Below are 27,089 nucleotides of genomic sequence, written 5' to 3'. Positions count from 1 at the left end.
CCTACTAAAGAAAAAGGAAGAATGGGACATTTACTGGTTTTCAGCATCTATCACTGGCTATGATTTGGCTTTAGGATGTAAATAATAAAACAATGGCAGTACTCATTTACCAGGTTTATGTTCCTCTTGAATTTCTTACTTTCAAGATATAGAACTGCACAGCCTATCAATCATCAATACAAACTGCTGTGACAAACTGAGCTGCAGGATAACCAACCCTCTTAAGTGTTCAAAAACTGAGTTACATGTGGCAAAATGTAACTTACCAGGAAACCAATGACATAGATACAAGGAAATAATGGATAACAATTTTGTGCATGTCCTAGCCAACTTTACTGTTAATTATAATGAAAATATTTAAATGTCCATCTTGAATTGCATCTTTATGATGTAAGCACTTTCCCATAAATACATTACCAGAAAAAAATGGGAAAAAATAGGAAAGTATTTTTCCTTAAGTTTTTGAATGAGTATTTTGTTTTGTTTGAAATGATCAATACTTTACCATTTTAATGTCAGCACCATTCATGACAACAATTTTGGATTGAAATATCACAGTTCTGTATTATACTTTGTAATACTTCCAAAACCTATTTAGCTCAGATCCTAAAGCAATTCTGTCGATTTAATGTTTCGATTCACATTCACTTCATCTGTAAAATGAAATTTCCTGATCTGCTTTCATTTTATGTGTGGACTTTGAAACCTCTGGACAAAATGCAAGTAACAGATGAAACCACTTCAAGATTTCATTAAGCATGGTGCCAGGATACTACTTTTTGCTTTAGAGTTATATCTGTGAATAACTACATTTCACTTTAGTTCCAACTAACTTGTGGGAAAAAAATGAAATCTGCTGATATTTCATCATGAAAAAAACCATGAAAATCACCAATACAATTTAAATTTTGCAAATATATTACCTATATTTAATAGAACTACACAGGTCATGTAAAAATTACTTAGGTTGTATCCCTTCAAGAGTACAAATGCATTACATAATTACTCAAACTAAGAATAATGATATGGGGCAAAGATGTTAGCTAATACTAGCACGTCTGGCATCAGAGTTCCTGGATTTGATTCTCAGATCAATCTCCTGACTGTAGCTGCCTGCTAATGTAAACACTTGTGGGCTGCAGTGACGGCTCAAGGAACTGGATTCCTGCCAATTCTATGTAAGGCCTAGACTGAAATCTGTGCTCCCTTCTTAAGCCCAGCTCCCTTAAGCTCCCTTCTTGGCCCAGCACTGGCTGGTGGGGACATTTACTGAATGAATCAGTAAAGAAACTTTGATCTTCTAAAACAAACAAACACACACAAAAATAATTGTTTAAAGCATAGCTAGATCATGCAACGTTTCTTCCTAGGAGTAGTAACTGGTGTCACCATGAAGTAGTTGGACTTTCAACATCAGTTTTGGCTATTACAGTAAAAATACAATATCCTCAAAAGATAAATGCTTAATCCTATTATGTTATTTTTACAGCTCAAATGACTAATTTTCTTACTTACTAACCAAAATTTAATGCTGAAAAATTGCTGTACATATGTTCAAGGCAACATTTTGTGTATCGAGTCTTAGAAGTCTTCAGGAGGTTGTGAAATTGTCTACTGATGCTATAAACAATGATGTTCACAATTTTCATATTATTAGCAAAATCTGTCTGTTTTTAGGCTATACCAAACACATATCATTTTTTCCAAAAAGATTGTAACATTATTCTCAGATATTATTATATATGCTTGTCAATATGGATAATAGTATAACATTGTTAGCATACATTTTCATATAGGAAGGGCAGAAAACTGATATACACAAGATTATTTGCATAATGTGACCCTAATGAATGCATATTAACTGCTATTGATATCATTACTTTTTCATTTAAAATACACTAAAAATTTTCATAATTTTTACATTTTACTTAATCATTTAAAAATAGAAAATCACTGTCATGTTTAAATGACATTTTTTCTCTCTCAAATTTAGCAATGCTCTTTCAGGTAGCAGTACCGCCAGAACAATTGGGGAAGTAAATAATTTGTTACAAAATATTTGTATAGACTCCATAAATAAATTTTCACAAAATGTTTAAGATATACCTTTTCTCTAATTCAATCCATTCCTCATGATTTATTTCTGATATATAGTGAGGAAACTAGTCAACGGTATATGAGATCTGATGTTAAAGATGAGGCACCAGCATGATGCAGCGGGTTAAGACACAGCCTGGAATGCAAGAATTCTATTTGAGAGAAAAATAGAGTTTCAGCTGCTCCACTTAACAATCCAGTGCCCTACTAATGTATCTGGGAAAGCGAGAAATGATGTCCCAACTCCTGGGATCCCTGCCACCCAGCTGCAAGACACGCATACAGTCCCAGGCACCTAACTTCAGCCTAACTCCTCCCCAGCCATTGCAGCTATTTGGGAAGTGAACCAGCAGATGAGAGAGCTCTACCTCTCAGTCTGCCTCTGTATCTCTGCAATTCTGCCTGTTCAAATACTTACATACATACATTGTTTTTCTTTAAATATTGAGTCAATTGTATATGATTCTGGTTTAGAATGGCACATTTGAGTTCCATTTGAAAACCATCAATAGTGTAACAATAGACAAATTATATTATGTCATTATTGATATGATATTGTATTTAATATCCTTATATTTGACCTGTATAGGAAGTTTTGTTGAATACAACAAAAAAGAAAACATCCACATGGATGCTATACTGCCTTAGCTTAAATTCTTACCTAGACAGATGAGAAAATAATTCTACCACCCAGTGAGGAGTAAAGCATTTACAAAAGCTATCAGAATAGTGTTTAATTAGACATGTAATAAAAATCAGTAAAAGGATGTTTTCCAGATAAAAGGATTGCAGGCATCTCATTTACAGTTTACACTATTTTCTAATATCTGATTTTATGTGTGTGTGTGATGTTTTAGTATAACATGATGTATACCTACAATTCCCAAGTAATATTTCGTAAACTTCTGCAGGTTGCAATTTTCAGCCCACAGTACTTCTTGTCAGGTCATGAATTTTGTGAATTCTACAACAGAGGAAAACACTCTTGGACAACAACTCACCAATAGGGTCTGGTGTGGTAGCCTAATGGCTAAATGTCCTTGCCTTGCACGTGCTGAGATCTCACATGGGTGCTGATTCTAGTATAAGTGGCCGCATTTCCCTTCCAGCTCCCTGCTTGTGCCCTGAGAAAGCAGTCAAGTACTGCCCAAAGCCTTGGAACCTGCACCCACATGGCAAACCTGGAAGAAGCTCCTGGCTCCTGGCGTAGGATGAGCACAGCTCCGATCGTTGCAGTCACTTGGGTAGAGAAGCCTCCTCTCTATATATCTGACTTTCCAATAAAAATAAATAAAGCTTAAAAATAAAAAAAAAATAAATTCCTCACCCAGTACGGTCTTGGTTTAACTTATTTGATTTTTATGATTCTATCTTGGTTTAATTATGATAATTATTGGTTGTTATCTGCTCAACAATGGAACCATAGCTGTATTTCTTGATAACTGCTATTTTTAAATCAGTTCTGTTTCCACTGGATTCTCTTTAAATATATCTGGAACAATAAGTATATTTACTAAGCATCATGACCTTTACACTAATCATAGTTATTACTGACTAGTGTATACTGTTAAAATCTGTGTCCACAGTTCTGAAAATCACTTAAAATTACAACTGTCACTTACTAATACGATTTTTACATATGGATACAACTCCATTAATTTCCTCAGGTCACAGATCTTATGGGCCTAGATTAAGAACATGAACTCAGAGATGCTGATTTATACAAAGAGTAGGAAAGCATTCATCATTTAGTTAGATTTAAGAATTAAATGTAATGTAGCATAAGAACTTTTTGGTACTGCTCTGGGCACATATTAATTAAGGATTATTAATGATTTGTGTGTTTTGATATATGTATAATGATTTCATCTAATATTTAATAAAAGCATAGGTTCTAACTTAAGTCAAAAGAGTTACAACTAAATAACATAATGGCAATTTTAGTGCTGAATTAAAATGATGTCCTCTTCCTAAAATCAAAAGTAATGTCTGCAACACATCCTGGGTACATTAAGCATTGTTTAGGCTTAAAAAAATAATAACAGCTAATGTTTCTAGTATTTTTCTTCACCAGGTACCATTTTATGTGATTTATATGAAACATAATATTTACAACAACCTTATAAGAATTATTGTGGATTTATAGGTGAGGAAAATGGAGCACAAAGCAATGAAATCACTTCATCTAGCGGTGATTAGCTGATAAGCATGGCTTTACCCTTTGCCATTCCACTGCTGTGTTGCCTACCTCTCTATAAGAACAATAATAATAGGAAAGTGATTTTTAATCTCCTTGGAGAAGTTTAATTACATCATTATTACTTTTAAGCTTTATATAAATTTTATTTTTCATAGATATTTACATGGTTGATTAGGGAGAGAAGGGTCAAGGATTAGGAGATTGTTTCCAAATCTTCTTTTTCTTCTTCCTGTGTCTGGGGGAAGGGAAGCTATAACGGAGAGGCCATACCAGCCTCCCAACTGCCTCAATATTCAGGGATGAGGAATGACCCACCTGATATCATCCCTGGGTCCCTGATGTGGAGCATGCTCCAAGGGTTCTGCTCAAGTGGCATCAATAATTCTGAAATGTTATCTATCTCACTGCTCCAAGGATGAGGAGATCCTTCCAAGGCCCATTGGCTGACACAGTCTACCCTGGAGTCTCCATTCACCCAGATATTTGCTGTCAGCGATTGGCTGGGATAGTTGATAAACTCATTCTGTCCTATTTCCTCTGCACTGGTACCAGATGTCCTCTGCAGCCCCAATTGACTGCCATATCCTCCATGTGCATCTGGGTATCCACTCATTGCTTCACCAAAGCCACTGAGGAGACCTGATACATGCACTTCATGGTCTGACTACAGATCTTGTGATTCTCCCCATGCTGGAGTTCTGAGTCCAGTAGTTCAGTTGAGGGAATTCCCCCAAAAATCTAGTCTGAAGTGATTACAGACCTGACTCATATGTGTTTGTAAGTATGGGGTTCTACGCAGCCGTTTACCCACATCAGCCTATACACATTGGTAGATGCAATTGTTGAGTTGGTTCTGCCTCCAGCCTTGTCTCTTACATAAACAAATGGGTGCTGCGTCCCAGTCCAACCCTGCCCACCACACACTTGGTCCTCACGTACACCAGTGGGAACTGCAGCCTAGTTGGAGTAACCCCCAGTGACTCCTACCAGGCCCACCCCATGCACTGGTTCCCATGCTTGCCATTATGTGCAGCAGATTGCTCCAGTCTATTCCACATCCAATTCAGCTCTCATACATGACAATGGGCATTGAAGCCTAGTTCAACCCAACCAACCCCACTGTCCAGCCTACACACATGGCAGGGACTGCCACTGACTGTCTAACCAGGCCCACCCCCAGTTCTCGTTCCTATGGTTACCAGCCGAGTTGCAGCCCATCCAACTCTAAGTCCTGGATCTTGCACTTTCCATGAGGTTCTGTAGTCTAGCTTGACAGGATCTTCCCCCAGTCCCAGGACTTGCCAGCTGATGCTGTGGCAAAGCCCAAACAGCCTGCGCATACTCTGGCTCATGCATGCCTCATTGGGTAGTTAGCCCATCTTGGCTTTTTCCCAAACCCCATTCCCATTCAGGCCAACAGCTGTTGTGGCCCTGCTCCATCTGGTCTACCTCTAGTTGCAGCTCTCATGCTGACTAATGGGAGCAGTGGCCCAGCAGGGGAGACCCTGCAGTCTCCCCCACTGGGCTGGAACACTCTTCCCTTCCCTCTCTAGTACTGCACATGATGGTGTGTGCTGCAGCTCAGACTAGCATGGCCTACCTAACTTTGGCATTTGCCCACCAAAGGAGTTTTCCAAGTTCCTTCACCAGGATCACCCTTGGACCTACATCTCACATGTGACATTATTTGCTAGGTCCTCATCTAATATAATCTGTCCCTTCTGTCCCCACATTTGTATAAGTTAGTGGGTGTTGTAGCCCAGCCCACCCTATTCCCCATTCTTGGGTAAACCTGTGGATACTGCAGCCTAGACCAGCCTGGCCTCTTACCAAACCCAGTACCCATGAGTGGCAGAAGGTTCCATGGTCATGCCTACCTCAGCCTGTCACCACCCAAGTTCTTAATCAAATCAGCAGAAACTGCAGTTCCTCATGGTTGGGCCCATATACACCTCATAGAATCTGCCCCAGACCCAGGTCTCTCATGTGCTGGTTATTGTCATGGTGCAGCCTGACAGTACCTGCCCCATGTTCTGACACTCATTACAGATACTCTGATGTAACCCTCCCAGTTGTGGATCAGTGGGTGGTGGTCAGTGGAAGTCTATGATAATTATCCTAGGTCTGGTCCCTTTCATTCTTCAATCTAGCTTTTCTAAACCCAATGTTCTGATGGTGTGGTGTGCTGGCCTTGAGCTCTGTCCACTCGATAGGGTCTGGGTTCCTGACAAATGTGCTGACCCAGGACCCTACCTCTCCATACACCTAAAACCCAGGTCCAACCAGTTTCCCAAGCCAGTCTACCAGCACACCAAATCAGCATGCTATCCTAGGTTTCGCCCCTCCCTATCCCTAATTTTGCCTGGGACCAAGGACATGGGGAAATCTGCAGGCTCACTACACCTGTCTGGGCACCAGCCCAGGGTCCCCATCAGTTTCATTTCCCAGGCCATCCACAAGCTCACATTCCCAGGCCCCTACAGGCCCACTCCCTCCTTTGAAGTTGCAGAATGGTGGCAGGCTATCCTCCCATGCAGGTGCAACATCACTGTTCCTATCAATAATTTTGCTTGCAAAGCTTGCTCAGAATGACACTTAGACGACCTAGAATCTTGGAATTCTCTGGTAAATTGCAACCTCCTTTCTGGGTTCACCTCTTTGGGTAAAAGGTGTAAATGTGGATTTGAGGAGATGCAAGGATATTCTGGCGAGAAGTGGAACTTGGAAATGTGCCCTGACAAAGCCACCTATGATCACTTAGACCTTGGTGTTTTTGTAGGCAAGACTGATTGCAGATCAGTCTCATTCTAGATTCCATGTTTTTGTATCAGTTATTCCAAAACTTATTCCAGATTTCATATTTTTGTGCCAACTCCAAGAAATGTGAACATTTGAAATTAGCAACTGGCTTTTCATGGATTGTAGCAAGAAAAATACTGTGTTTTTTTTGTACTATATATTTGTTGGCACCTTTGCCTGATTGGAGGGTAAGCCATCCAAAGGGGACTGAAAGTATGTTAGTGTGAAGGCTAGAAAAAAAATAACAAAGGAAAAGGAAGACTGAGAACATGGAAGGAAGATAAGGAAGAAGAAAAATCACTTGTTCCTAAATCTATATGTTGATATACCTGAAGCTTGTTTACCTTTTAAAAATAAAACTTAAAAGTTATATGAAAAAGTATAATGTCAAATAGAAACTATGTTGATATTGTTTCTGAAATAACTTGCAGATCACTTTTACAGACATTAACATAGACTATTTCATTAAGTTAGTTATAACATTTGTCATCAGAATACCTACTAAGCTCAGATAGATAACAGAGAAAGATATTAAATAGGACAGGTTAATTCAGGTAACAATAAGAATAAAACATGGTGGGGGTTGGCACAGTGATATAATGGGCTAGCATTCTGCCTGCTGCAGCTAGCATAAGGGTACCAATTTATGTCCCAGCTGATCCACTTTCCAATCCAACTCATTGCTTATGGCCTCGGGAAGCAGCAGGGGATGTCTCAAGTCCTTGGGCCTCTGCATCCATGTGGGAGACCCAGAAATTCTTGACTTCCAGCATTGGACTGGTCTGGCTCTCACCTTTTCAGCCATTTGGGCAATGAGCCAATGGATGGAGGATCTCTCTTTTTCTCCCTCAGTCTCTCTTAACTCTGACTTTCCAAGTAAAATAAATAAATTAAAAAAATTTAAAAAGTGGGCCTGGTGTGGTGGCTTAGTGGCTAAGGTCCTCACTTTGAACGCACCAGGAAACCATATGGGCACCGGTTCTAATCCTGGCGACCCAACTTCGCATCCAGCTCCCTGCTTGTGGCCTGGGAAGGCAGTTGAGGATGGCCCAAGGCTTTGGGATTCTGCACACATGTGGGAGACATGGAAAAGATCTCCTGGTTTCAGATCGGTGCAGCACCAGCTTTGTGGTCACTTGGGGAGTGAATCATTGGACGGAAGATCTTCCTGTCTCTCCTCCACTCTATATATTTGACTTTGCAAAAAAAAAAATTTAAAAAATAAAATTAAAAAATTGACAGAAGTATGAAACTTAAGATCTTTAGTTAAATGCTGGTTAATATCATAAATTCTGGTATTTAATTTGTCTTCATATTGAAATTGTCTTATTTTTTCATTGATTAGCATAGCAAGAGTAGGAAATTATGAAATGGGGCTTATATTTAATATTAGGAAAGGATGAGAATTCACTCAATGGTCATTAAAAAGATGACTCTTTAGGTTAAAAATGCTAAAGAATTAAAATGTTAATCATCACCCAAATGCTTTAAAAATAGTTATTTCCCTACAGTCTATATTCATTAATAGCAAATAGCTGAAGTTAATTATGAACCATTGCAATTTCTACTTCGCATAGCTAACTATATCACACCTGATCTTTATTCTTTTATTAAGACTTATTTGTTAAAATGCAAAGAGAGAAAAAACGAGGTGGAGAGAGAAAGAGAAAGAGAAAGAGAAAGAGAAAGAGAAAGAGAAAGAGAAAGAGAAAGAGAAAGAGAAAGAGAAAGAGAAAGAGAAAGAGAAAGAGAAAGATCATCCAACCACTGCTTTATGTCCCAGTGGCCACAATGACAATGGCCGGGGCTAGAGCAGACCACAGTTAGGAGCCCAAAACTCCTTCTGGATCTTTCACATGGGTGATAGGGATCTAAGCACTTGGATCATTTGCAGTATTCCCAGGTACACTAATGGGGTCAGGTGCGGAGCAACCAGGCCTTGAACTGACTCTCACATGGGATGCTAACATCGCAGAAAGGGCCTTGACATTGTGTGCCACAGTGCCAGTCCCAAAGCTGAATCTCTAATAGAGAACCTCTAATTACTCTAACATAATAAAGCAATATTCCATTCCTATGTTACGTTTGGTTTAATTCTAATCCAGAATTTTGTAATTTTTTTAAAAGCTCTTCCTCATGCCAAAATGCTTTTGCAAAAATTTATTTTCCATTTTCTATTACAGTGAGTGTTTAGAAGGATTAATTCAAGGTCTTATAAGATAACTTTATGGAAGTCTAAAAGAAGAGTAACTGAAAGGGTGCTGGACCCGACAACAAAAAGACTACACTCTTGAGAAATTTCAGTGTGAGAGAGTGGATTGATGTTTCCTGGGAAACAAATGTAAATGCAGAGATCAGGGCAAGCACTTATTAGGCAGTGGAGCAGTACATTAAATATTACTTCGGATCACATTGTGTTCATTTATATATTGTTTTAAGAAGTATTTTCAGGGTCTCACTGTATTCCATGGCTTTTGTGACTTGCTAAATACATGAATAAGATTTGAATCCTTACAGAGTTTAAAGAGGGAATGCGTTCTGTGAGAAAAAGAGTATACTTTCAAATAATTATATATTATGATAAAGTGCTCCAATAAATAGAATAATTTTGTTATGGATAGAAACCATTCAAGATGCAAATTAAGCATCAATCTTTCAAGGAAAGCAAAGTTTGACCTGAAATATTAGTAAGAAACAGTTAAGAAGAGGGAAGAACGACATTTCAGGCTGGAACAAAAGGGTGGGTTTAAAGATAATATCGTAGGGCCCGGCACAGTGGCGCAAGTGGTTAAAGGTCCTCACCTTGCACGCCCGGGATCCCATATGGGCGCCGGTTCTAATCCCGGCAGCCCTGCTTCCCTTCCAGCTCCCTGCCTGTGGCCTGGGAAAGCAGTCGAGGACGGCCCAAAGCTTTGGGACCCTGCACCCGCGTGGGAGACCCGGAAGAGGCTCCTGGCTTCGGATTGGCATAGTATCGGCCCGTTGCGCTCACTTGGGGAAGTGAACCATTGGATGGAAGACCTTCCTCTCTGTCTCTCCTCTCTGTATATCCGCCTTTCCAATGAAAAAATAATAAAAATAAATCTTTAAAAAAAAAAGATAATATCGTAGAAAATATATGGGAATATAGGCAAACAGGATCTGTATTGTCTGGTTGAAGTCATTTACTGAGGCTGCTGTCATGATCCAATTAACAATTATCAGTTCATAGAAATATTGTAATAGTCATACTGACTCAGTCATCAAAATTAAATTATAACTCTTATTCATGTATGAGATAATCACTTGCACATTCTCTAAATCTATCATTGAAACCAAAATTTATATTCTGAAGGTGAAAAAAAATCGGATGATGCTGTTTACAGCGACTGTGCTACTTATTGTTATAACACATATAAAATTCATGGATATCAAATCCTACATTTTCTGAGGAGAGTCCTTTTGGCGTGAAATCACTCCAAAGAGTGCATGCACACATGTGGACCTTTAACAGTTATATGGTGTCTAGATGCACGGTAATTCAGTAGCGAGGAATATTAATAAATAATATTATTTTCAATGAATGTAGATGAGGAAAGGTAACACTACAAACAAATCAATTTGAAGGAGAAGGGAAATGTGAGAATATGGGCTGGAGCAGACCAGAAAAACAGATTTTTGAGATTCTAATAGTTTGCATATATGTAAATCTAAAGCAAGCAAACCTAAAGAAAACAACGTACAGGAGCTGGAGCTGTTGTACAAAGTGATAAGCCACCACTCGCAGCACCAGCATCCTGTGTGAGCACTGGTTCCAATGCCTGTTGTTCCACTTACAACACAGCTGCCTGCTAATGTACTTGGGAAAGAAGTGAGAGATGCCCCAAGGACTTGGGCCTTTAAATCCACATGAGAGACCTGGAAAAAGCTCCTAGCTCCTGAACTCATCATGGTCTGATCCTAGCTGTTGCAGCCATTTGAAAATTGAAGGAGAAGATGGAAGATTTCTTTCTCTCTTCCCCTGCCTCTCCCTCTCTGTACCTCGACTCAATTTATTTTCAAATAAATTTTAATTAAAAAGTAAAGAAGCATACAGAAATTAAGAGCCTGAAAGACCGAGAGTGACCACAAAAGGAGAACCTGCAGAAGAGGAGAAATAACTAAACAGAAGCATTTTTGGACACAAAAAAGTTTTAAACTGTTAAATTTTGCACACATTTTTTTTTTCTTTTTTTTGCACACAAATGTTAACATAAGTGGAAAACATTGTGGTTTTAGCTCTTGATGGTCAATTCCTACTCTGTGAGATCTTAATTGATACATTGATACTTTAAAGGCAAAGACAGGCTCCTGTCTCACTGAGTTTTGCGTTCTCATTGAATGAATGAGAAAATGTGTCCAGGATAAATGAGAAATAAAGCTCTGTATTGGAGCAGAGCTCAAAGTTAAAGGAAAGTTATGCTTACCTTATTTATTTATTTAGAATCTCTTAATGATTAGCATCATACAACAACCAATCTCCTAAAATCACTGAACAACCTGAGCTGGATATATGAAACTCCCTAGATGTTATAACTTTTTAAATAAATAAGAAAAAAGAGTAAAACATCTCTCTGGGATGTGATCTTTATTAACATCATAAGGAAGGGTTCTAACTACAATCTATTTTTTGTTTGTTTTTACTTTTTAATTTCACAGACAGCCCCGAAATTGTGACTAATGGAATGTGAATTATAAATGCTTCAGATTTGTGATCATTCCTTATTCTTTCACCATACAACATATCTTAAGGAATACACTGTGTGAAAATTAGTATTTCTACAAATGTGACTGCTAAACCTTTAAATAATTCACACTTGGTTGCATTTAAACAAGTTTGTGGGAAAACCTACACCACTACTACTATTTAAAAATGGGTTATATGGCTGCTTGGGGAGTAAATCAGTGGGCTGAAGATGTTTGTCTCTGAAAAATCTGTCTTTCCAATAAAAATAATTCAGTCTTTAAAAATGGGCTTCCTGCCAATAAAACCTCAACTTGACTTGCATGAACAGCAAGTCAGCCAAGACTGAAATAAATGGCACTGATTTTTAACCTGATTTTCACACAATCTCACAATTTATTTTCTTTCTTTTTTTTTTTCCTTTGCAATTCTACAGCTCAGGACTTCAAATATAGACTATGTTAAAAAAGGTGAAGTTAACTATTAGCTATAAATCTTAGAATAATATATGCCAAATGACAGTAGCATGATAAATGACAGGGTAGTACAAATTTTATCTCATACATAATAAAACTTACTTTTTAATAATTATTTTTATAATAAAGCATTGTAACAAGAGTATTCTTGGGACTATAAAAAAACTTCAAGCTACACATTTACTTGCAGAGAGTGTTCAAGATTTTTGCATTAAAATCACGTATGCATACACATACTAGAAAAATCTGCTGGATTCTAGTAACTATTTTTTTTTTCTTATCTTCATCTCAAAATTTGCTTGGCTATAATATTTTACCCTCTTCAGCTACTTTCTCCAGAATTCATCTCTTTCCCCAGCTCCTCAAGTTGGTACTTGGCAAAATAACCCAGTATCCAAATTCCCCTTCCCTCCATCTGCTACTGAACAAGCACTTGCCAGAACCTAGCAGATTGGAATGAAGCCTTGTGAAACCAAGTGGAGGGAAAATGCCTCTTCTTCATTCTCCAATAATCCATGGCCTAAAATAATTGAGTGAACTGAACTAGTTGTATGAATTTGAATTTTTCAGAAACAATTTTGGTACTCTGAGTTGCCCCACATTGTGTTAAATATAGAAATATCTAAATTCTTCTCATAGAAAGTTGGCAATACCTACTCATGTTCCTTTAAAATTTTTGAGAGAGTAGCACTGATTCCTTTATGAAGTCTGTTTCTCAACACAGGAGCTGTGGAAGCTAATGCAACATCTGGTTGCTTCTCTGCTTTTCAATTCAGTTCTCAGGAGTATGACACACACTCTCATTCCTCCTCTTGTCAACCACCCCTTCCCACCATTCCATAAAATGAAGAGATGAATGGATACTTTTGAATGGGTTGCACGGTGATGCATCTGTTTCTAGCTATGGTCTTTGTGTTTCACAGCACAAACTATATTTTCCCTGATCTCAAAAGAAAACCTTGGATTTCCATTTCATTTTCACTTTAGTGTTTTCTATCAAGGCCAAGTGAGTATAATGAATAGCCCCATGGTTTTTCTGAGTCTCTTCAGTGAAAGTGTATGAATGTGGATGCTTTAAGCAGTTTAATAATATTTTCTATTGATGATACAAGGTTCTTGTACAGAAGGAATCAGTTCAAAGAGTACCAATCTTAAGATGAGAAAAAAAAAGACAGTGAAGAAAATGAAGGGAAAGAAATAGAGGAGGCAAGAGCATACTCCCCGACTTAGATGCAGTCAATCATTCGGAAGGCTGAAAAAGACCATTAGGTTTGTTGAAATTCATTCCTCTTTGGGATTTTTCACTTATTCCTGTTTTAAGATAAACTAATGAAATATTGTAAAGCATATTAACAACATCTTTTTAAAGTTTATAGATGATGTTGGATTGACTGGGCTCTTTATTCAATTAGCAAAATAAATACCAGAGTGGTGAAAACATTGATTTTTTTATGATCATGTTAATTACACTATCTCAGAAAAGTATTGCCTGAGGATTTCCAAGAAATAGTTTGAAAAGAAATAGAAAGTACCTTTGAACTTTTAAATTCCTTAATTTTCATATGAAGAATTTGGTATCTGATGGAGAAATATGACACTTGAGCTAGTTCCTAATTTGTTGAAGCAGAAAAGAATTTTTTGATAACTGGAGCAATTAGATTCATGATTTACCTTGGTTATAAATGGAATGTTTTATGCTGTGATTAATTCAGTGTTGATATCCACTTTCATTAAAAGTTGTCATGAATATTTATTTTAATACCAGCTTGTAGGAAAAAAAAACATAGCCTTCTTGCTTTCATAGAATTAGATTTTTTTTTTTGCAGAAGTTTTTGAAATTGTGAATTATCTATAAAAGGCAAAATACTTGCCCAGGTTTCACCAAATCTAAAGCAAGTGTTGTTCTATTGCTCAAGTTTCTGTAGCAAGAAGTAATGCATGCTTTGTTACAAACAATGCTGATGCAACACAACAAACGAATCCCTCTCAAATTTTAAATAAAATAAACTTACACCGAAATTTCCTGAAGAATAAACAAGTATGAGTTAATCATTTCAATTAAGGAAAACAACTTGGGCAAATAATTACTTTCAAATTGACGCTGTCCGGTCGTAGAGTAGACATGCAAAGCTATGCAAAGGTTCAATGAGAATATACACAAACTGTGTATTTTCCTATACAAATAGTAAGTGTTCTCTGTGTGTTATTGTAATTATTTGTTTTTTTTTAAACATTATGTTACTTAGAGCATGATGTACTAGGACAGAGCCCAATCTAATTAAACAAATATTTCAGTGTTTATGTTCTGAAAGTTACTTTATAGAAATAACTACAATGCATTTTTATCCTTAGAGTCGCTTTTGATCTTCTAGCAGGGAAAGTAACTATTTTTGCAAAGACATGTCTTGGAGCATTATTTTTTTTTCCCAACAGAAATAATGTCAGAAAAAGTACAGTGATGGGAAATTTAATGACAGGCTTTGTAAATAGTGTAGCTCAGTCAAAAATATGTGCATTGTTGTAGTCACAGGAGAGCCTAGAAAAGGTTTTTAAAGGACGGTTATGGGGCTCTTTAATGGCATGCTGCAAAATCTGAAATGTGTTTTCCAAACAGCAGCAATCATTAAAGCTTTTAGCGCAAAGAAGTGCCATGACAAGACTTGAATCTTGGGAAGATGATTGCATCCGAATGACTGACATATTGGAGATGAAGGGAGACCAGTCTGGAGAAAGATCTTTCCAATGAAAGATGTCCTGAACCAGGGATGGGTGAGTGAGCTTTGGAAAGTTTGCTGGAATACGAGGTGGCAGGTTTTGTTTTTGTTTTTTCTTCCTTTGACTAAAGCCATTTCTGCTTTACCCACTTATAACCGTCTTCTTTTTGTTACATCTCTGCTGTAACTTTAGCATATAGTTATGGGGGTAAGAAAGACACTGCTATTAACACCATTATCTCTGGTTTATCACAAATATACACTCCATTTCTTGGGAAATTTGGCAATGTCTAAGTGTTTTTAATTGTTTTCTTGCTGATACTTATTTCTTCCACTCTGTTTATGGCTAATGGGAGTGCAGAATGATCAACCACATTATATTAAACTCAGGAGTGGGTAGGGAAATAGGTTAACCAAGGAAAAAATATTTTGTGAACATATAAAAAGTTGCTCCAAGTATTAACCACATTCTTAAATTTCTTTTGTTTCTCATGGTTCTGTTTAGAATAGGAAATTTGATGATACCCCTTGCCAGCTGCATTATGAAAGGGGAGACCTTCCAGTGCATTGTTGGTCAAAGCATTCATTGGCAGCACCCCGGTAGAAGATGATTTGGCTCTACAAAAAAATGTTAAATTCAGTTTCCCACTGATCTAGCAATTCTATTTCTATATCTACTCATACTTATGTAAAGATGAATACATAATAATATTCACAGGCCAGTAGGGTAACCATAATCTACACTAAAATGAAAAAGAAGAGCTATTTGCCATTTATGATTGCTTTGTGTTGTATATAACTGCTGAAATATTGCACTTCACCTATAAATGTACAGGAATTTCATGTTAAACTAGAACTTAAAATAATGAGTTCATTACAAATATAATTTTCATTTTCCATGTATGCCCGAGAGAAACATATAAGTATTTAAAAATTAAGTAACAGACTATGCAACTGCTACTATGCCTTTATGCTATTCAGTGATAGAATAGTCTGCTGCATCCAAAAAAATAAATAGCCTGCTATTGGAAAGGCAGATTTACAGAGAGGAAAGACAGAGCAAAAAGATTTGTCCAATGGTTCACTCCCCAAGAGGCAGCAGCTACTGGAGCTGAGCCAACCCAAAGCCAGGAACCAGGAACTTCTTCAAGGTTTTCCATGTTGGTGTCGGGTCCCAGGGTTTTGAGCCGTCCTCTACTGCTTTGGCAGGCCACAGAAGGAAGCTGGATGGGAAGTGGAGCAATGAGGATATGAACTTTTGCCCATACGGGATCCTGGCAGTGTTTGCAATGCTAGGATTTAGTCACTAAGTTATCACACTGGGCTGAAGATTCAACTTTCATTATATACTTTTTGTGAAGCAATCTTATAATTTATTTTATTGTGCATATTCAAAGTGTGTATTATGAGTCCAACGTGATGGCTTGATTGGCTAAATCCTCAACTTGCAACCATTGGGAACCCATAAGGTTCTAGTATGTGTCCCTGCTGCTTTACTTTCCATCTATCTCCCTGTGTGTGGCCTGGGAAAGCAGTAGAGGATTCCCCAAAGCCTTGGGATCCTGCATCCCTATGAGACACTCAGAGGAAGCTCCTGGTTCCTGGCTTCAGATTGGCTCAGCTCCGGCCATTATAGCCACCTGGGAAGTAAACCAGTAAATGGAAGATTATGTTCTCTTGTCTTGTTCTCTCTGTAAATCTTACCTGCTTTTTCAGTAAAAATAAACAGATCTTTAAAAAAAAGGTGCATATTAGGTTGTTTGGATGAACATGGGATATTTCAGATTTCATGGAAAATGAAATTAGAAGATAACCTTACTTTGATGCAAAAAAGTTTACTGATTACTACAGCTTAGTAAATTAACATATTTTTCATCTAATATAATAATGTTTCTTAAATTAGTAGTATGACACATTCCAAGGGTAAAATATAATACCATTAATCAGAGTCTCTATGTTTTCCATTGAATTGCACACTTACTCATCTTATAGCTGCCACTTCTTTGTACCCTTTGATCTCCACTTCCTCATTCCACATTCCTCACCTCACACTAATTAAGTACAATTTTACTCTCTTTTTATATGTATTCCTGCTTGTTTAAATACATCATATATAAATGTGATCAAGCTATATCTTTATTTTGCTGTCATGCTTATTTTGCTTGAAATACTTTGCAGAGTCATCTACATCTTTTCAATTGCAGGGTTTCTTTTTTTAAACCTGTTTTTTCCCATGTCTTTCCAATGTATCTTCTGCAATAAAAAGAATATGCTTATAAATACTTAAGAAACAGATTGTATAAAGGACATATAAATTTAATATGGAATATATAATAAAAAAGGTTAATTTAAAATTCTTACCGCTAAAGTAACCAAAAATTTAAAGTTTGTCTAAATGTCACTTACAGAAAATATATTTGCAAATTTTTCAAAAATTGAAATAATTTTATTTTAGCTCTAAAATCTAACGAAAATTTACAATTTAAATTATTTGTCTCTATTTGTCTTAATGAGTTAGTGGTAAATATCATATTGGCAGACCAACTTGCTTTCATAAGATTGCTTTTTTTAAAATCAGAAAAACACAGCAAAAGTTAGAAAGAAAAAACAAGGCAGAGAGAAATTATTAATTTTATGTGAATATAGTCTGTCATTTTACCATTACATGCGATTGAGAAAGCAATATGTGAAACCTTCCAAAATTAACTCTTTGGTCTAAATTATTTGCTAAAGAACATTAAAATAAAATAAAAATAAAATGGCCTAAAATATATAAGCAGTTAAAATATGATCAAATACAATTGAGATCATGAAAAGAAATGTGGTTTTATCAGCAAATATAACATGCATATATGTTCTTAAAAGAAATATAAGTGATTGCATATTTGCAAAACTAGAGTGATGATAGTCATTTAATTGCACAAATTCAAATGTTTTTCTGAAATCTCTAAATAGATTTTATAAACATCTATACTTAGATATGAATGAAATAATTTTGACTCTCACATTTCTACCACTGATTTCCCTCTTACACACACACACACACACACAATCCTATGAAACAATGGTTAGTATCATCCTTCCAGAAACATTCTTGTGTGCCTCGGTGAAGCACAGAGGGAAGTAGGTGAAGATTCTGCCAGAGCTCGGTAAACTCAGCTATTTCCATGCCCTCGCCAAAGACTTTGAATCTGGTTTCTCCCCTCATCTGGTGGAACTTATACTAAACTAACTTATTGACTTCTACTATACTATTTCTTGCAGTTTTTCCCTTCAGTAAACCTCAAAACACTCAACCATAGAATGATAGTTCATAAAAATTTCAAATAGTCCTTATGTTCATTGATTTTTAATTCTCTTAATTGAGTGATTAATAAACTAAATTAGAGAAAGCATTCATCCAAATCACAGTGAGGGACAAAATTGGGCTACCTTAAAATCTAATCTTATACAAGGTGATCTCTTGTTCTGAATTCTTGACTTTTGAGAATCCTTCAGTCTTAATTTTTAAAAGTCAAACTTCACTTTCTGCATTTTTAACTGTGTCTTCTTCATATTAATTCTTTTTTCAACGTTCTTCTATCTTAATTACATCTCTTCCCATCAACTGAAAAGTGGCCTTTGTCAATCTAACACAAATTTTCATCAAGTCTTATACTTTCTTTGTGGTTTGGGAAATGAATATGATCCATTCCACCATGACAGTGTCTGTTTCTCCAAAAATGAAATTACTTGAATAGAAGATCAGACATGATGGATAATATTTAAATATTCATGTTCTAAAGATGTTCTGCCTCAGTTAGGATAGCAGTGTACCTCACTGAAAAAAGGGATATTTTGATAGGTAATAAGCTTATGCATTAAAAGATAATTTGACTGTGATCAAAGTTTCCTTGCAGATGCTACCTTTTGATATTTTTAACACAGTCACGTTTATCATCCAAATATGGATAGTTTTGTTTAATGGTATAAAACCAATGAAAAGTATTGACTATTTTGAAGGAAAAGAAATGGCAAATGTCCTGCTTCAAATGACCAAACTAATAAGTTTTAGAGATTAAGCTGACTCCTGAAATCAGGACAACAAATTCCATACTGCTCCCTGTGTTAGATAAAATGATTAAGAAAATAATGTGCACTATTACTTCTGCCTCTTTTAAAGGGGCCAGTAAGAAAAAAATTTCAATAGTCTATAAGTTAACTCACCCCTGTTAATAATAAATTTCAGTAGCAACATTAAGATGTCATACTTAATGAGTAAAGAAATCAGGCTTGCTTATAACAATATAAAGGAATTCTGTTTTTGTCATAACTCTTTATTCACTTTCACTTCACTTCAGATTCTGCTGTGTCATCAGAGACTAAATTTATGCAAAGTACTGAAGTTGGCACTGTAATGATATGAGGAAAACATAGCATTCATTTGAAATGATTAGGTAAATCTTACAACCAAAGTTGCGTTACAATAACTTAGACACTGGGAGTAAAAGCAACAGTGAGAGAACCAATGTCAGCATGGAATAGTTCAAGCTGAGAATTTCAGCAGGAGAAAAATAACTAGCATTTCCAGAGGGAAAATTATTGAGAATTTTCATCATAACTTGGAATAAGTCTATCTACATTTCCTATCATATTACATTAACCTATGAGCTTATTTCCTTCACCAAGCCATGGACACTTAAAACTACAACTATCCCCCATAGGCCATTTGAGTGAGGGAAGATATGTACAAATCACTGTACTAGTGAATGTATTTATTTTCTCATTAGTTTTACTAACTTAGCCACATACTAACAAGACTGCATTAAAGAAAGACATACAGTGCATTTTGGTACAATCTCATCTACATTGTTTAACTTAAGTCACTCTTCTCCGCTGTTCATTTTTTTCATTTAATTTGCTTGAGAATTAGCATAAAATATCTGGATTGGGGGCAGGACATGGAGTGAGTGTTCATGCATGTGTGTGTGAGAGAGAGAAAGAGAGAAACCTTCTTATCTTCCTATTTTGAAATAAAATTAAACTATTAAAAGGAAGCTCCAGGAAAGTAAAGAGCCAAATAAAACAAAACCTGAAAGAATATTCAATCTCATTTGTTTGTTGTACTTGGAGCATAAATTTTATAGTTGTTAGATTATTTTCATGTTTTGGCTAATCTATCCCCAAATGTTCACCAACACAAACAAACTCTGCTGTAATTAGAAAGTGAAAGTTTTAGGAGACAACACCTGTATAACTGGTATTATATCAGAGGATTCTACAATATTTAAATTATTTTCTTTTGATTCCACTATGACAAACATCACATTTTATCTCATCCCTTGCAACTTAAAAATTTTTGGTGCATATATTTATCCTAAAATAGTTCACATCACATTGTTAATATTAAGCACAAATGAACTTTGGCTTAAATATTATGATAACTAAATAGTATGGCTGTTAAATTCTTTTAATATTCTACTGCCACTAACACTTTTAATATTCTGATGATAAAACTAGAAATCACAGTACAAAATCGTATTTCATTTTTAAAAATTGCAAGTGTAGCACATATTACCTGTGATATATTATCTCTTTTGCTTGTAGATGAGTTATACATTATTTCCATCTACAAATTCATAATTTTAATTTTTTCAAAACTTGAAATATAAGTGTTCTTATTCATGCTTTCGTGTTACTTTTTAATATAGTGCCCCATTAAACATTATTATCAAAAACTAAAAACAAAATTGTCAATCGAGAGAAAAAAAAAGTAGTGGACAAATGAATGACTATTCCCTTATGTACACACACTAGTGTGGGGAGGCATGTGGTCTATTCCAAATTACAGGATTAGGTCACACATTTTTCCAATCCTCACAGGCAATGACTGACAATGGCTCAATATAACAAGAAATTTCACACAGTTCTGTTTTGATTTTGATTTGAGGAAACACAAAATAAGTAATACTTTAACAGTGGAAAAAGGATACAAATATAAAAGTTCTGAACTGAAATTGTAAGAGAGTTGCTTTCTAGTTATATATTTTCCACTATTTGTATTGTTGAACATGCCAGTTCACCTTTTCATGCTTTAAAAAATTAAAAATAAAGTTCTGTATATCTATCAACATTAAATGGTAATATATTCATTACATTTTTCCTGAGTTTCTTCACAATTAATTTTCCATCAACAAATTCATAAGTATTGTGTACCTTCATAGAGATATTGTTATTTTAACTTCAAAAACTTTCATGGATGATAGTTTCATACTATTGAAAAAGGCAGAAGAACCCGATAAACCTAATTATGAATTTAAAGGCTTCAATAATAGTATAAATGATGAAACTTGCAGTTGCTGATATTAAGAATACTCAAAATAAAAAAAACCTAACTCATTGCTGAAATTGTTTTTATTATTTTTTGTGATGAGATTGGGTAGCTTATGTCTGTAAGAATATGAAGAGTTAAAATGGACAGAAATAGATAAAACAAAAAACTTCACTTAATATAAGCATGATACTTTTTGCAATGATTTTGGAAATATTTGGGAGCATTTCAATCTGTTCAGGTAACCAGTAAGGTATTCAACATTTAATGTTAATGAAATGCCACTAAAATACTTACTTCTAAAAAACAATAATACTTCTCAAAATTCTGTCATTCTCCAGTATCTTTCCATGAATAATCATTTTAATCATCACAGTTTTTTTTTCTACTTGTAATTTTTAAATCCTCAAAAGCAATAACACCTCTCAACAAAGACTACACCATTGAAAGTAAAGTCTTATGTAAAACTGAAGTAAAAGAACATTGGTGAATTCTAATATTAGTTCTAAATTTCAAACATTCCCTTTAAATTTGGTTTAACTTCTGGAAAGTTCTTCCATTATTCATACTTTCAAATATCAAGGTAAATATTTGAGAAAGTAAAATAAAACATTAAAAGGTAAATTTCTAATGATATATTCAGTTCTTTAATGCTATTTCATAAATGCAAACTCTTGCAAACAATAATATATTAAAAGGGCTACTTGAGGTTCAGATATATTGTTGGATATTATCTCCCCACTTTAGTAACTGCTTAAGAACACGCGCTTTTTTAGCCTTCAGATAAATGCATCGTCCCATATAACGATTCTCAAAAGCAAAAGAACTTCAACCTGCTCTGTATCACCAATTTGATCAGCAATATGTCATAGTTAATATTGGGTGGTAATAGAGGATGAGTTATTCCCCTTCCTGAGCATTTAACAACAGAGAGAAGCATCCTGCTCCTCTGGAATGTTTTAAAATATATTTATATGTTTCCATGTAATGATCAGGAACAAGTTTTTTATCACACCAATGAAGCATCTTCATCTTTTTCCTTGACTCAAATAGCTATTTTAAACCTTCAGAAAGTGCCTTTTCCTAGTAATCACAGGATTACCATGCAGTAATTGGTGAAAATACATACAATTACAAGGCCACACCCTTTCTAGCAAGATTTCACATTTTTTTTTTTTACCTATTCAAAATGAATTGTGAACTACTTGCAATCATTACTGGTACAGCGAATATACATAGCAGGCATGTGAAATGTCTACACTGAGAAAATAAATAAAAAGTGGTAGCAACAGCAAGTTAATTTCTTTAGGTCATCATGAATTCTTAAGGTGAAGTTGTTAAAACAGAAAAAAGTCAGTTTTATACTAGTGTAGTCAAATGAACATAATGAAGGATTTTTTTTGGGGGGGGGTGGAGGGTATTGTTTAAAGAAGAAAGTGATCACAAGAAATTCCAGATTAAAGAGCATTTAAGAAAAGAAGATGATTTGCTCTTTAAAGATTATCAAGGAATAATAAACCTAAGCGCTGATTTTTGATGTAGATGACAAAGTCCTCAACAAAGGCACCCAATGTGATCACTGGTTCATCTCCAATCTTTTCCCCTGCTGATCCAGCTCCCTGCTAATGGCCTGGGAAAGCAGCAGAAGCCTGCTGGTGTTGGCGGCCCCTGACACTCACGTGGTGGCAAATCTGGATGAAATTCCAGGTTCATGAATGTGGCCTGGCCCATGCTGCCCATTGCTGCCCTCCGGGGAGAGAACCAGCAGATGGAAGATATCTCTTGCTATTGCATTTCCCCTCCCTTTGTAATGTGACTCCCCACAATTCTTTTTTTAAATATTAAAAAAATTCTTATATGTTTTAGATTAAAACACAATAGGTCCATTGTTTTTGTTTGCTTTCTATTAAAAAAAAGCATGCTTGTAATTACTTTTCAAATATATAGCCTTTTGGAGAGGTCCATTTGCTTGCATTAGAGACAAGAGGAGCCTCCCTACTTTGATCAGCTTTTAAGTGTCACAAGGTGATGTATAAGGAGGCATTCGTGTCAAACTTGTGATGCACAAAACACTGGAACATGAAATCAGGGATCAGAAATTTCATTCATGGGATTGATACAGGTAGAAATGTTCTCCGTTCAGCTTATGCACCTATTTTTAACAGTAAAGAACAACTGAGGCTGTATTAATAATTTTATACCAAATCATTGAATGTAATATGTAAGTACAAAACACACACACATAAAATAATTTTGATGAACTAATGTATTTGTGGAGACATTCCTTTAATATGAGATGCATTTACTTTTTATATAAAAACCATATTGAAATACTGCCACCATTGTACTGAATTCAAATAAAAAAAAATTAATTTAAATACCTACTCAAGCTTCTTGGAAAAGAAAGTAAAATATTTATGAAAATGGTTCTAAAGATGTACTTCTGAACATCCAAAAGCCATAAAAGTCGGAGCACATCCAAAAAGAGATGGGTAAAGGAGGAGCTGGGACCTAGTTCACAACAGTTTTTAATCCTAAATCTTAGGTGTAAGGACTTATACACACATTATTACTTTTTAAAATGCACCTGCCTCTAATGTAGAGTTATTGATCACAAATGCTCAGAAAATAGACTTTTGCAGTTATCTACTGCCTTGAGCTTCCGATGAGCCTCTTTCCTGCTCTAAAGTGCAAAGAAGTTCGTACAACATGCAAGCACAGATTTCTGATATTAGTCTGCAGAAATATCAGATCAGACACACATATCCCTTATTTCGTGTTTATATAATGATTTTTCAGAAAGAGATGACTAAGTCTACGGCATTCTAATCAGAATTTCAACAGACTAAATAACAAAAATATATGGATCTATTGAAATCAAGGGAAGTAACCTTCCAACTTCTTAGCAACATTAAAAGATCAGTTTAGACTGTAGCTTATCAAAACATGTAGGATACATTGAATTCAGCAAACAATGATAATTAAAATTCATCAGCTTCATAAGATTCTAGATTGCTTTTTGATGGATGGTGGAGGAGGGATAGATTCTCTAGACTATTCTATCACACATTGTAGCCAAGCCAACTTATAAATGGTCAAATCATCTTTATACTGTTTACCAAATAAGATAAATTTTCATCTCCTCACTTTCACTTTTTCCAACATATAACTTAAACTCTTGTGTGGTGTAAGCTATACTCTACTGGGCCAACTTAACATTGTTTTTATTTTTTCATCTGATGAGCCCTCTACCCTCTACTGACACCCTCTGGTCCTTAGGAACTCAGTTTGGAAATCAAACCACTCTTTGACCTCTGTCATAAAGGCACCACAGGTTTTCTAGACATTCAGGAAAAAATTTTAAAGCTAATATATATACACATATACTAGCTAAACCTGACACATTTCTAGTAGTTTGACTTAATAGGATATACAAAACTGGAGTAAACTTTTGCAAGCAAATAATTGCTAATTATTCTTATTGAATAGACACATTCAATTATATGTTCATGATTTGATGTAAGTTTATGACTCTAACCTAATGGCTTAATGACTATTAAGTTTCAGGTCATCTAATTATTGAAGTGCTACTCAACATAGGGAATGTTCAGGTAATTCATCCATCTATTTCAGAATCCTTAGCTTTTCAGATGTGCTTCTAATAAAACTTTGATGTTTTTGAAAATAATACCATTCACTTTATATGTCATGGTAACATCATTTCCTTAACTTTTAACATTCTATTTTTCCATGAAACCAAAGAGAAATTGTCCATGAAATCAAAAAGAAATCTAAATGAGCAATTTTATTTCATCATTCCTCACATTTCAGCAATTTCAAATGAGGACAATTTAAACGTCCCACCAATCCCTAAAAGGGAAAAAAAGCTTGACACATTCTAATAGACATTTCACTTTCTCTTTTCAGGTATGATTTAATATCATTCTTTTGTTTTCTGGCTAACTTCATTTAAATTCTATCTTTTTATAATATATCTCCTCTTTGAAGCTTTTAACTCCAAATCTTAAACTGTGTTTCCTTAACTAGATTTAGCTGGATGGAAGTAATATCTTTTTATTTAAATAATTTGTTTTCTTTGACTTTTCTTACACAGTCATATTGATTTTTCCATTTGAGTCAGAACAAGCACATGTCTCAAATTTAAAACTCAATAAACCTGTCCACACAAAATTTATAAAGAAATAAACATGAACTCAAAATATACCCAGAAACATGTGTGAGTTGCTCAAAATTGACTACAAGCAGTTTAAAATAATCACCTAATCAATACCAATTATTTCATATTTAAGGTTGCAGTAGTAATCATGATGAGCTCCTCTAAGCTAACTACGATGCTCCTAATTATTCAGGAATCTTGTTGCAATTCAATATCAATCAATTATACTTTCATAATTTTTTAAAATATGATTCGCTATTATTGGTATGTACTTCTTTAATACCGGTATCCCGACCAACATCTACCCCTTTCAACCTTATTTTCACAGCTAAAATTGAGAAAAGAAGTAGAAGAACAGGTCCTCTATGAGATTTACTCTCTTGAGTTGAGAAATAAATTAACTGAAGACAGGAAAAATGCTGTGCGTGCGCACACACACACACACACACACACACACACACACACCCATGCATACACACACACTTTAAAAGTTTTCCTGCTTGCAAATCTAAATCTAAGTTATCAAACTGGAGGGGTGATACAATTTAAAGCAGAAATAATCCTAAAATATGTAGGTGATCCTTCTCTTTTCCAAGCCAAAATTAGTTACAATGAGTTTAGAATTTTCAGGTTGCAGAAGTAATTCTGCTTATTTAACATCTCCGTTTAGGTGTAAATCAATACAGTTCCCATTTGCCCTATAAAATCTACGGCGTCTGAACATTTTCTTATATTTTCCTTTTTAAATTCATCACATTCTTATAACAGTTGTAGGGGAAGAAAAGCTTAGCATAATGCAAGGCACTGTTTTTCTGTCTCCTGAACTTTGTAGAACTCCAGGTACAGACAATTCCCACTGAATTTTCACAAGTTACTGCCCTGCAGGTGCCTGGCGATCTGGTCTCTGTTCTCAAGAGCAGATTGCTCAGTCACAAGACACACATCGGTACCTGAGAAAACCGTCCTATTTTTCTGAACATCCAGCTTCTTTTGTGGGAACACGCTTCTCCTATCCTGGAATTTATCCCTGACCATTTATTTGAATGAACTGTTTATGTTTACTCTTATTTTTGCTACCCAAATACATTCTATTTACTCTGGTTTCAACTTTGCAACATAAAATCCCAGCAGAGAAAATCAGCACTATAAAAAATAATAATAGAAACGAAAGATTTATCTTACAGTTTCTACATTCTGGCAACATGGCAAGAAAGGAAGGTTTGCAGAGTCGAGTGTGTCAAAAATCCTAAGTGGCTGGGAGATGAAGTGCACAATCACAGAAAAAAAAAAACAGTCACTGGCGAAGGAATGTCAGCCACTTACCAATGAAATGCTAGACTCCCCTGTCCTTCCTCTGTGACTCTCAGTCCCTGGCTCCCATCCTCCTGCCCATCCATACAGTTCAGAGAGCAAGCGAGCAAGCAGTTCCCGGGGTCCTCCTCAGCCTGTAGCAGAAGAGAATTGCGGAGTTTTTAATCATTCAGAGAGAATCCTCCAGCTTGCCCAGCCTCTCCCAGAAGAGAGGGCGCAGGTAACAGTGCCTTTCCTCCCCGAGCTTTAATGGCACTTTGGCGGCCGCCTCCTGGCAGTTGGGCTCCCCTACTCCGTAGTTGG

General features: G+C 35.7%; 1 protein-coding gene across 1 annotated transcript in view; it reads right to left on the bottom strand.

Moving 5' to 3' along the window:
- The window catches only part of CNTN5 (contactin 5), a 1,028,052-nt gene extending 1,001,173 nt beyond the window's left edge, over positions 1–26,879 (bottom strand). The window contains exon 1 of the mRNA XM_040976845.1: positions 26,795–26,879. The gene's annotated coding sequence lies outside the window, so the exon portion shown is untranslated. The remainder of the gene's footprint in view (positions 1–26,794) is intronic.
- Between the last annotated feature and the right edge of the window lie 210 nt (positions 26,880–27,089).

This window comes from Ochotona curzoniae, unplaced genomic scaffold, assembly GCF_017591425.1.
Source record: "Ochotona curzoniae isolate NIBS_2020 unplaced genomic scaffold, NIBS_Ocur_1.0 contig_2723, whole genome shotgun sequence".
Taxonomy (NCBI): domain Eukaryota; kingdom Metazoa; phylum Chordata; class Mammalia; order Lagomorpha; family Ochotonidae; genus Ochotona; species Ochotona curzoniae.
This window is presented reverse-complemented; position numbering and strand designations above follow the sequence as displayed.